The sequence below is a fragment of the Camellia sinensis genome, chromosome 3 (genome assembly GCF_055761805.1).
Source record: "Camellia sinensis isolate YWXY chromosome 3, ASM5576180v1, whole genome shotgun sequence".
Lineage (NCBI taxonomy): Eukaryota > Viridiplantae > Streptophyta > Magnoliopsida > Ericales > Theaceae > Camellia > Camellia sinensis.
The window spans coordinates 92,154,051-92,164,420 of record NC_138963.1 but is presented as its reverse complement, the minus strand read 5'-3'; the positions used below and the strand labels follow the sequence as shown (position 1 = coordinate 92,164,420).

Sequence of the window (10,370 nt, the reverse complement as noted above, 5' to 3'; positions counted from 1 at the left end):
TTTTTGTTTATTTTTTGTTTATTTTTAGAAAAACATAGACTACAAACGCGTTTGGTAATTGACAAAATGTTTTAAAAAAATTTAAAAATATAAAAAAGAGTGAGAAACAGCAAGTGGCGGCGGAAGACGATGGTGGAAAGTGGCGACGGTGGGTGGTAGTGGGTGGTGGCGGGTGGGCGGCGGTGGCAGTGGTGGGTGGGTGGGTGACAATGACGGGTGGTGGGTGGTGGTGGTGAGTGGTGGATGGTGGTAGTGTCAGGTGGATGACAGGTGGTGGTGGGTGGTGGCGGGTGGTAGTGGTGGTGGTGGTGGTGGGTGGGTGGGTGACGGTGGCAAGTGGTAGGTTGTAGCGAGTGGGTGGTGGTGGTGGGTGGTGGTGGCAGGTGAGTGGCGGGTGGGTGGTGGTGACAGGTGGGTGGTGAGTGGTGGTGGCAAGTAGGTGGCGTGTGGTGGTGGCGAGCGATGGATGGTAGTGGCGGGTGGCGGGTGGTGACGGGTGGATGGCTGGTGGGTGGTGGTGGTGGTGGTGGTGGCGGCGGCAAGGGGTGGGTGGTGGCGGGTCGGTGGTGGTGGTGGTGGGTAGGTGGGTAGGTGACGGTGGTGGGTGGTAACGAGTGGGTGGTGGTGGTAGGTGGGTGGCGGATGGGGGGTGGCGGTGGGCGGTGGCGGGTGGTGGTGGTGGTGGTGGTGGGTGGGTGGGTGACGGTGGCGGGTGGTAGGTGGGAGGTGGTAGCGAGTGTGTGGTGGTGGTAGATGGTGGGTGGTGGGTGGTGGCGGGTGGATGGGTGGTGGGTGGTGGGTGGTGGTGATGAGTGGTGTTGACAAGTAGGTGGTGGGTGGGGGTGGCAAGTAAGTGGTGGGTGGTGGTGGCGAGCGGTGGTGGGTGGTAGCGGGTGGATGACAGGTGGGTGGTGGTGGTGGTGGTGGTGGCGGCGAGGGGTGGGTGGTGGTGGCAGGTGGCTGGTGGCGGGTAGTGACTGGTTGGTGGCAGTGGCGAGTGGTGAGTGGTGGTGGGGGAAAACGGTGGTGGAAAATGGTGGAAGGTGGTGGTTAGTGTTGGGTGGTAAAAAAAAAAAACTGAAAACTCAAAACGGAAACACATTTTTTGTATTTTCATTTTTTTGGCCAAATTTATAAACTGAGATCACTGATTTATAAATTAAAAATTTACCAAACAAGTTTTTATTTGAGTTTTTAAAATTTTTGTAAATATAAACAGAAAACTGAAAACGTAAGTGTTACCAAATAGCATAGTTTCATCTTATACTTAATTTATACTGGTAGCACCGGATAAAGATTCTTGAAGCTGCCTTACTGAACTTTGCTTTTGTGATCTTCATCTTATACTTAATTTATATAGTAGCGCCCGATAAAGGTTTGGAGTTTTGCTGACTAATATTTTTTTAGTTGCCAAAATATAATTTTCTGCGATCAAATTGAAATTTGGTCAGCAAAAGTCGAAGAGGGAAGACAAAAAAAAAAAGTGGGAATGAAAAAATGTTTAGCGACTAAAATATTTTAGTCACAGATAATAACATTTGCCGACCAAAAATCAATTTTGTCACCAAAGGCGTGAAAATTTTAGAGGGAAACCATTTAGTTTCCCCCGCTTGTTCTCTGTTTAAACTAATCAGATTGTTCTCTCTCTTATATAGATTCTCCTTCACTACCAAACCTCACCCCATCTCACCTCACTCTGTGACTTAGGGCTTAAAAACATGTTCATCTCTCTCTCAGTCTGCGACTCTCTCTGTCTCTCACATCTGCCCTCCTCTGATTCTCTCACTCACATCTGCCCAGCTCCGATTCTCTCTCTCTTGCTTTTGTCTCCATCGCCGTTGATACAGGAGCACCATCGGTGTCGACGCCCGTCACACATGAGGACCATCGCAAACCAACAGTCTATATCATCTTATCTCTTAGTCACGATCCATCATTGGGGCACTAGCCAAGGTCTGTCCTCTCGGTTTCTCTCTTTCTCTCTCTCTCTCTCTCTCTCTATATATATATATATATGTATGTATCTCTATATCTCTATCTTTGTTCCCCTAATTTCGGCCTCTAGGGTTTTTTTCTTCTTTCATCCGCATACCTTCTTCATGCAAACCTACCCCTAAATCAACTCACCCACCGCCATTCATATAGTGGGAAAATGATTTCCTTCACTCTTCCCGTCTTTACCTCCATATCTGCGAAATCCATTCTTGAAACCCCTCCTCAAACCTTCCTTTCCAAAACAATTGAAAGCACCAAGTATTTATTTAAAATGTGGTATAAAAAGCATGATCTGAGATTAAACATTTTGATTTAATTGCCTTGTATTTGTATGAAGTTCGGTTTGCTCTGAAACTGTGTGACAAAGTTGATGCTAACATTTAGGGCCCTCAGTTTTGCTTATTGTAACTGTGTAACATTCAGCCACTATAGAGTTCAATAATCTAGATTTTGACAATATGAGTCTAAATAATTTGGAATTTGACTGTATGCTAGCATCTATTAACTGTTGACATTGTTACCTTTATCTTCAAATGGAACTTGGATTTTAAACTGTATGAAGAAGTTGTGGGAACAGATGGTATGTAAATGAGACAGCCCCCGAATCACTTAAGAGATGTTTCTGGGTTTGAATTTACACTTGGGGCTTTGGGTTCTTTGCTATCTTATGTACAACTACTTGCTGATGAGAGCAATTATGGAAGTTGTAGTATTTGACAGTACAATCTTCACAGCTACGTGAGGTTAGATTCTGTTGCCATGAGGGCTCTAAATGTTATGGAGCGCAAAACTGATGTTAACAAAGCCATCCTCTGTTTGCTGTTTTCCTAGGTAAGCTACCTCTTTTGTTGTAGTTAAGGGCTTGTTTTGTAGTGGCTTTTCACTAAAATATGTAGTGCAAGTATAAAATGAGTTTGGGAAAAAATGGAGAGAAGGGAAGGAATCATGGCTCTTTTTTTTTTTTTTTTTTTTTTTTTTTTTTTTTTTTGTTGTTGTTGTTGTTGTTGTTGCTCTTTGGCATTTTTAGTGACTTTTTGGCTACAATATCATCTTCTCAAATGCAACCTAGCCTAAGTGACTTTGCTGCCAAGCTAGAGTAAATTGAACATAAAGAATGACATAAATTGAAAATTAAAGACCAGAATGAGCCAATTAAATAAAAAACAAAATGGTGAAAGTTATGATGTCCAATGCTCCAAGTTTCAGGTCATTTGTTAACTTCTTATGCAAGATAAGTGAATATTATTCAAAAAAGAAAAAAGAAAGAAAGAAAAGGGTCTAATGGGTTTTTGAGAATATAAGGGTTTTGGAGGTATGCATTAATATTAGAAACCAATTTGAACATGAAGAGTGTCATAAACTGAAAATTGAAGACCGAATTGAGCCAATCAAATAAAAAACCAAATGTTGCTGGTGAAGATATCCTATGCTCTCAAGTTTCAGGTCATTTGATTTTGCATTGCTGAATTAACAAATTAAATCAAGAGGCAAGTTTTGTGTCCTGTACACATTTGGAAACTATTTACTTGGAAATTATCTTATGGATGAGAAAGAATCTGAAGTTATACCATCTAGAGATTGGAGATGCCTTTGCTCAGCTATCAATGATAGATCTCTTAGGCTGACCCCAAGAGGGCTTAATCTCGTACGTGTTAGCTTATGGTGATGGATAAATAATCTTGAGCATATGCAAAAGGTAGGTAGTCTCATTTGGATAAAGGAGTACTTTTGCTCACTTTCTAAATAATTGTACATGAATTGGGCAATCTTACATTGATTTCTTCTTCTCCTTTTCAGTTTTATTTTTTACTTGCAATTAGTGATCCAACATTCTTTTTACTGAACTTTGCTTATACTTGCAGAGCTTCTCAAATACTGTTGAAGAGAAGGAAAAATGGATCTTCAACAAGCTAAAAGGTGCGGATACACATAAATCAATTTTTGACCAAATTATAAAAACATATATCCTACAATTCGTGATCACATGATCCTAATCAAAATGCAAGCCTAGTTACCTTATTGCACTGACAACAGTTTAAGCATATCCAGGGAGAGATTGGATGTTATTTTGCTATCCTCAATGCCCTTATGATTTTAGAAAATCAAATTCTGAAATCACATAATTACTCTCATGTCTTCCAACATTTGATAAAAGGAACCTAGGAGATCTTAAGAGCTATTGGTCATTTTAGTAATTGCAACTATTCTAAAAAAGAAATTGACAAATGAGATATTTTAGAGTCATCATCCAATTAGGTTAGTTTATGACGCATTTTCTTGGCCAGAACTAGTGGTCTTTATTACATATATAATATGCTGATCCACTTGAAAGGGCTTTCCTTGATTAACATTTCTAGTAGAGCTTTGATAATTATTATTCCATTTTCTTTATAGTTGCCATTGAAAAAGTTAGCAGAAACATCATTGAAATGAAAATGAGAATATTACAAAATTGGAATGTGAAACAGAAAGAAATATTTCAACAAATAGAGCATTATTTGAGAGAACCAAAACTTCTTGTGTGTCTTCTGTGGGTTATATATTGTTAATTGATTTAGAAAATGCTTAATGATCTCATATTTCGGCAAAAGTGTACTAAAGAAGCCTAAGGACATGTAAAAAGGAGAAAAAAGTGTACTAAAGAAGCCTAAGGACTGATGCTAACAATGCTCCAAGATGGTATGTAAATGTGAAATGTTTGATTTGTTCATAACAACCAAATTAATGTTTCGAGTAATTATTTTATTTTTTTAAATTATCATTTTATGTCAAAATTAACGCTCATCTCCCTTTCAAAATTAATGTGAGTAGCAGTAGCAGCATTAATGTTTTTTTTAACTTGTTATTTATGTTTCAAGTAATTCTATGCTTGTTTTTTTGTTTTTTGGATTGTCAAACTAATGGCATTCATGTTTTCTTAGCTCCTCTCCATCAGATGCAACAGTATTATAGGCAGCTTTGTGTCCCTGATAACTGTTCCAGAAAATGGAATGCTCTTGTTCATTGCTTAACTTTGGAGGCAAAACGAACTTCTGTAGTGGAGGTATGTCCTTAAACCTAAATTACTAGTAAGAATGCTAGCAAGAACCTCAGTACATGGGTTCTAAAATCAGTGTTCGCATAGAATAAGGCTTCAAGCTGTTTTTTAGTTTGTACTTATACTTTGGGATAATTGATGGTCCACTGTCAGATACCTTCTTGATGATCTATTACATGTTTTGCCAGTCTAAATTCAAAGTTGCTATGATCCTTTATTTACTTTAAAAGAGCATTTTTTTAAATATATGTCTGCTTTGTTCATATGTTTGAAAAAATATTTGTTAAATTTTTCTCTGTGAACAGGAATCTTGTTCATTAATTTTGTTTTTGTTTTGTTTTGTTTTTTTTTTTTTTTTGTTTTTTCTCCTCCCAAAAGGCACATTCTTTGGTGTTTTGTAATACTTAATCTTTTAACGTTGCTTATTAACTGAATGTGTATGTGACTAGAGAGTTTTCAGAGCTTGTGATTGTTTGTTGTTTTTGTTTGTAGATCCCACATATATATCCCACAAAACTCTATCATACCAGTATGACACACACAGATACAGACTGGGCTAGTGTTGGTATATAATGGTGGCCAAAGCCAAGGGGGAAAAAAAAAAGAAAAAAGAAGAAAAACTAGCAGACATATCGGTGAGTACCTCCTTGTAGTGCCTCATGTGCTAACTGATTTGCACACTCTTTTGCTTCTCTAGGAAAATATGCTGGATTTTACAGTCTCATTCCTTCACAAATTCCCTCATCTGTAGCACTAAATTCAAATTAGGATGTAAAGAATTTGGACCTTGCAACAAACTCACTGCATCTTGGAAATCCATCTCCAAGATAATCTCCCTGCATCCTCTTTGACAAGCGAAAAGTAGACCTTGTCATACTACACATAACCCGCCGTTAAAGCATAAGCCCACACAATTTTCTGAATGAATCCCACCACCCAGAAACTGACAATATTTCTAATCAAAGAGCTAGTCTTGGATTACCAATTGAAGCGCCATCCGTGTTTACTTTTAAATCCAACTTTTGACCATTGGAAATGTGTAACCTTAATTGGCCATGCCTCTAAATTCTGTGTTGCATCATTTGGTGCTATTAAACAATTAAGTTCTGAATGTAGTATGTGATGTCATTAGGTTCTAAATTCTATCCGTTGAATGGTGCTATGTTGTGAAGTAAGTTGGGATAGCCAGCATAAGAACTTTTTTATTTTGTTTTTAAGAATTGTTTTTGTATCTTTCAAGTTTTATTCCTCTCTACTTGTCACTACTCTGTCTTAGGCCTTGCAGCCTCCTGGCTTCAAAATTTATTGAGCTTCCATGCCTACTATTCATATCATTTATGATATTGCCAAGTTACTTTCATATTACTTGGAATATTTTTGCTATATGTGGCTAGCAAGAGGTAAAGTTACCCTATTTAGTATTAGATTCCAAAGAGAATATATCATATTATAAGGTGAGTTTTCATGTCATATTCTACTTTGGTTACCTTACCTTAGCTTTTATTTGCTTCTGTGCATGGGGGCTTGTTATTGAAATTGAAGGCTCTTGTTCATTTCCATATATTAGAAATCATTATTACATATTTGAATTCAACTTGCATTAGAAGTCCACATCTCCAACAATAAATCGGTCGGACATGTGGTGTAATTGGCGAAGCCCCAACAATAAATCTGTCAAATGTGTTGTTGCCTTTTTAATGTAGAAAATTTTTAAGTGGTTTGAATTCCTACCCCTCAACAAAACAAAACCAAGGAATTTAGGCATTTCATTTCATTTCTCTTTTGTTTCTGTCATCATCACTTTCAGTTTCCTTTTATTTTTATTTAACAAATCCAAGTTCCTAAACATATGCACAACAACTTATATGCTACCAAGGCGCATGCATTCCGCAAAAAATAAATTAAATTTTCTCTACATACTGAACCTGTAGGTTATTACCCGAATGGGATTGAATAGGTGTACTTGTTGCAGTCCATCATTGATTTTTTCAACTTGTGACATTGATATTTAAGGATGGGCCTTGTTATGGTGCAGCCAGTTGATTTGGTTTTGTTTTAGTATGGAGATGCTCCAGAATATTGTATTGTTTCAATGTGTAAACTAATTAAAAGATACATGGTCTTGTCATTCTGTTTGTGATTTAACAACATAAGAAACAGTAGCATCATAATTTTTTCTTCCTTTACCAAATTGACATGAACAAAAATAGAATAATGCTATGTACACAGAACGCACACATACATTAGTCTCGTATGGAATTGTAAACTTCTTAACTACATAAGTTTTGAATAATGTGCACTTCAGTGTGTGACTAATTAAAAAACCTTTTATTGAGAGAATTGATTTTTAGATTCTACATCTGCATATTAAAGCATAAGTTTTATTATATGCCCTCTTTCCAAGCTACAAAGGCATGTTTGCACCCCTTCAAGCAGTAGCCCAAAGTGAAAAACAGTAGTTGTAGAGATGGCTAGAGACAAAAAAAATATAGACTATTCAGAAGTATATTCCACTATGCTCTCACAAAAACACATACATTAGTCATGGTAGCATATAGACAAAAACATATAAACTATTCAGACAAAAACACATACATTAGTTTGGTAATATGCTTCTGATAGAGAGATGGGTTTGTTGTTTTGCTGGAGCTTGTGTTGATAATCCCAACCTCGTATCTTCCACTCTGCTCTCACACTTACTCTCCTCCAAGTAAAAGTTCAACCAAAGCATATAGACTATCCAGAAGTAGAAAGACTATTTTAACTTAGTTTCCATTGTTGAAACATAGGTCAATATTGGCATATTGTGGAATATAGTTAGAATTGATATATACATATGAATGATGTTTTATTTACAAAATGGTATTGATAGTCATTTAATTTGTTAATGTTTCCTTTACTTTTCATGTAGAATTTGCATTTTTTGTCCAATTTTACAATAAAGTGATGTGCAAATATTTTCAACAAAAATTTACCTAACATTATTTCTCATTTTCTTTGGTACAAATGGATTATCTCGTGCACAAAGCTAAATTGTACATGACTGATTGGCACTATAAGCATTTTGGAAGGAATATATATTTTTGGATAGATGTGTATGGAAAAGATTTGGGTGGACTAGAAATTATATTTTTGGAAAGACTAGTAATTATATTTTTTGGATGAATGTGTATGGAAAATATTTGGATAGACTACTAGTGTGTACATTTTTTGATGGATGCGCATGGTTAACAATTTAAAACATAATAACAACTAATTGTTATGTTTTGAATTATTATGCTAGATGGATGTGACTTGGATGATTATATAGATTACAAGTGGATTTTTAATTGGAAGAATATGTAGTTTGAAATTACTTGTGGATGAAAACTTATAATAGGTGATGACTTTCATTAAATAGGTTCAGTTTGGACGATTTATATTTTATCGAATGTTCGTGATTCAGTTGATTTGAATGATACTTGTAGATTACATATTATATTGAATGGATTGGATGAATTTTTATGAATTACAAGTTTATTTTGTTAGATGTTGGTGACCAAATGTTGATCTTGTTTTTTTTGTTTTGGCGACCAATTGATTAGTTGGGAAAGATAACTAATACTTTTGCTGACTAAATAATTAGTCATTAAAGTCATTAATTTTGGCGACTAAAAAGAAATTCGTCGCTAATAGATCAATTGCTGACTAAAGTTTTAATTGCGCAAACATTCTTTTTCACGACTAACATGTTTGGTGGTGGAATGTGACAATTGTCGACCAATCTTTTTGGTCGTGGAATGTGCCATTTGCCGACCAAACTTGTTGGTTGTGGAATGTATTGCTGACCAACCTTTTTGGTCGCGGAATGTGACAATTGGCGACCAAATTTGTTAGTCGTGGAAATGAGCCACAATTGTTGACCAAACTATTTGGTCGTTGAATGTGCGAATTGACGACTAACATATTTGGTCGGGAAAATATAATTTTTCGTGAGTAAAGTGTTTTAGCTACTAAATGGATTAGTCGCAGTAATTTTATATTTAGCGACCAAAAATTTAGTTTGCAAATATAACTTTTTCGCGACTAAAAAATTTTTTAGTCGCTAATTACTTTCCGTGACCCTCAATTGGCGACCAAAGTGGCGACCAAAAAAATTAATCACAGATAACTTTTGCCGACTAAAAATAGACTTTTGCCAACCAAATTTTTAGTCTTCAAAAGTGCAAATTCTTGTAGCGATGGAACTAATCTTGAGTAGATTCAAGATCGACTCAAATAAGCTTGCGAACAAAAATATATAAATTAATATTTATTTGTAATCATATATCAAATATCTTATATTTTATTTATTTGTTTATGTTCTTTTGTATAAACAAATTTATATATTTGGTTGAAGAAAATTATAAATAAATAAGCACAATTTTATATTTTGTTCGTAGTACCTTTTTTTTTTTCTTTTTTTTTTTTCCCTCTTGAAAAACATTTAAATTTAGGTTTAATTTTTTTTTTCCAGGCTCAAGCTCAAGTTAACTCAACCCGATTTCAACTTTCTTAAATATTGGACGAGCCAAACTTAAGCTTAATTAATTTTCAATAAGTCGAGCTCAAATTGGCCTGTTTGACGCCCTAACAGTCATTCAAACTGGGCAAGAAACTGCATAGAAGTGTAATGAAAAAGTCAAATAATAATGAAAGACAAATCTGAAATTTGTTGGGGCGAAGAAAATTCAATTTTACCTGTAAAGAAGTATTCTAAGACGAGACGCAATGAGCTTCCTATATATTGGGAACATGGTTGTTGGGCTATCCTTCCATGTCTGGATCAAGGCACTGAGAGAGAGAGAGAGAGAGAGAGAGAGAGAGAGAGAGTTAAATGGTGCTTAGGAAGCATTGGAAGCAAGTTTTCAAGTAATAGGATGCTTTTTAACTGAACTTTTGAAGTGAAACCGTACCCTGTTTGGTTTCTGATGTTTTTGAACAAGTTTGGATGGATAAGCCAAACCACAAAGTCAGCCATGAATTGATCCATTCGAAATTGTTATTTGGGACATTTTAATTTTTATCCCACATATATCCGGATAGAAGATGAGATAATTTATCTTGAAAAAAATCTTTTACGTTGTGTTGTGATGTGTTTGACTGGGAGATTCGAAAATGAGAAAATATGTGTAAAATTATGTAAAATGTAGGTATATTTTATTCATATTTCACATATTTTTTTCTTTTTCTTTTTTAAATCTCTTCTCAAATCTCTCAACCAAGGGAGCTTCTATTTACACACACCCATTTCCCTCTTTACACATCTTTTTCAATAAATAATTGGTTCGGAAGTAGATTTCCGAAAATAAGCAATTGG

The 10,370-nt window shown here is 36.0% G+C and overlaps 2 long non-coding RNA genes across 3 annotated transcripts; one reads left to right on the top strand and one right to left on the bottom strand.

Moving 5' to 3' along the window:
- The first annotated feature begins 1,623 nt into the window (after positions 1-1,623).
- On the top strand, positions 1,624-6,061 carry LOC114276612 (uncharacterized). 2 transcript variants are annotated; one of them, XR_003634320.2, is made up of 4 exons: positions 1,645-1,953; positions 3,858-3,912; positions 4,917-5,038; positions 5,525-6,061. It is a non-coding gene; the product is annotated as an uncharacterized LOC114276612 (long non-coding RNA). The 2 variants fall into 2 exon arrangements; XR_003634319.2 differs by lacking the exon at positions 5,525-6,061 and having other exon boundaries at positions 1,624-1,953; positions 4,917-5,253.
- Positions 6,062-6,185: 124 nt separating this feature from the next.
- LOC145822667 (uncharacterized) lies at positions 6,186-10,049 on the bottom strand. Its single transcript, XR_014364313.1, has 3 exons — positions 9,967-10,049; positions 9,752-9,844; positions 6,186-7,768 (listed from the first exon to the last, which is right to left on the bottom strand). It is a non-coding gene; the product is annotated as an uncharacterized LOC145822667 (long non-coding RNA).
- Between the last annotated feature and the right edge of the window lie 321 nt (positions 10,050-10,370).